The sequence below is a fragment of the Saccopteryx bilineata genome, chromosome 2 (genome assembly GCF_036850765.1).
Source record: "Saccopteryx bilineata isolate mSacBil1 chromosome 2, mSacBil1_pri_phased_curated, whole genome shotgun sequence".
In the NCBI taxonomy this organism is placed as follows: Eukaryota; Metazoa; Chordata; class Mammalia; order Chiroptera; family Emballonuridae; genus Saccopteryx; species Saccopteryx bilineata.
This window is the reverse complement of record NC_089491.1, coordinates 150,171,586-150,173,457: the sequence shown is the minus strand read 5'-3', so window position 1 is coordinate 150,173,457 and position 1,872 is coordinate 150,171,586. Positions and strand designations below refer to the sequence as shown.

At 39.4% G+C, this 1,872-nt stretch overlaps 1 protein-coding gene across 1 annotated transcript in view; it reads right to left on the bottom strand.

Annotated features, from left to right (window-relative positions):
* Positions 1-1,512: 1,512 nt before the first annotated feature.
* ARID2 (AT-rich interaction domain 2) overlaps positions 1,513-1,872 on the bottom strand; it is a 221,729-nt gene continuing 221,369 nt past the window's right edge. The window contains exon 21 of the mRNA XM_066258170.1: positions 1,513-1,872. This exon is cut by the window's right edge and continues 2,647 nt beyond it. The gene's annotated coding sequence lies outside the window, so the exon portion shown is untranslated.

Sequence of the window (1,872 nt, the reverse complement as noted above, 5' to 3'; positions counted from 1 at the left end):
GCTCACAACTGAGTTTATTTTTAGCACCTGAGGCAGAGACTTGGAGCCATCCTCAGTGCCTGGAACCAATGCACTTGAATCAACCAAGCCATAGATAGCTGTGGGAGAGAAAAAGAGAGAAGGGGGACAGAGAGGGGGTATAGAAACAGATGTTTGCTTCTGTGTGCCTTGACCGGGAATTGAACCCAGGACATCCACACACTCAGGTGACACTCTACCAACTGAGCCAACTGGCCAGGGCCAATATGAAAAATTTTAAGATCATCAATTTTTAGAAAATTGCAGCAGTTTATATCATAAAATATTTTCTGTAAAAAAGGAAAATATTCATGTTTGCTTGTCTGTGATCAATTCCAGAGATGTAATTTAGGGAGATGAATGGTGGGATTCAGCAGTTGGGAGAAGGGTGGGAGATTTTTCATTGATTATCTTGAACTTTTTAAAGTGTATAGCTGTATTCCCTATTTACAAAAGTTACTTTTAAAAGTCAGTTATATTTTGAGTATAAACTTGTATCCAATGTGGACTTTCAGACTGAAATCCACAGGAGCCAGTACTTAATGACCAGTTTTTTCTCTTAATATTTAGATGTACAGCAGGTCCTTGAGTAACATTGTTTTGTCATGATGAGATGCACTAGGAACTTTGTTTTGATCTATTAGCTTATGGTAACACTGGTTTTGTTATACACATCATTTCACCCATTCCAAGAACCTACCCACCATGTAAAGTGAGGGCTTACTGTAGTCTTGTTAGAGGAAATGTGATCATCCACATGTGTGACAGTGTGCCTGAGCCTTTCTTATTCACACACACTGCAATCCTGGACTTTGTTTTACCAACAGAAGCGTTTGCTCCTTTTCTTAATGAAATGAGGATCCATAAATGCAACTAAAGCGCCACAAATATCAAGTGAGTGGGGAAAGTTAGCGATGGCTGTAAGGGAGTCAGAAGGTAGCACTGTCTTTATTTGTGTTGCTTCCTTGGCAGAAAGTAGTTAAAATTCTGACTATCCCAGGGACGGTTTTATTCTGCAGACAAAGTAATGAGGGTGAGCCTGACCTGTGGTGGCGCAGTGGATAAAGCGTCGACCTGGAAATGCTGAGGTTGCTGGTTCAAAACCCTGGGCTTGCCTAGTCAAGGTACATATGGGAGTTGATGCTTCCTGCTCCTCCCCGTTCTATCTCTTTCCTCTCTCTCCCTCCAATTAAAAAAACAAAACAAAAACAAAGTAATGAGGGTGATTGATAAGCCAAATTTTCCCTTGGACACGGGCTTTTTTCCTGTTTGAACTTATTACTATTTGATCAGCATGACCCCAGCCTGGAGTGCCACGTGCCCCATGGAGCAGCCCTGTGGCCGCGCCTCTTTGCTTCTGTTTTGTGACTTAAAAAAACCCACATCTCATCATACTTCCTTTGGTGTTGAATACTTCAATCACAGTGATTAAGATCAGGACAGAAGTCACTTATCCAAAACATTCTCATTTTAAAAATCATTTTTATTGTCATTTTATGGTTAAAAAAAACATACATGGCATGACTATAAAGTAATGAGACAAGTTTTCATGTGTGGCTTGAACTGCCGAGTCTCATTAGTATATAGTCACATCCTGTCTCGAGCTTAGAAGAAAAATATGCCTCAGCTATATGATTATCAATTTTGTTACTTAAAATTTATTGAGTGCCAACAGAGCACTAGGCACATATATAACACAGAATTGTACAGTCTCTATTGTAGACTATATTATTTACATAGATTTCTTAAAGATAACATTAAAGCATGTATTTACAGAACTTTAGACAAAAATAACAACACTGGAAATCAGCAAGTTTCTGTCTAGCGAGGAGCACCTTTTCATAAATGAGGGGG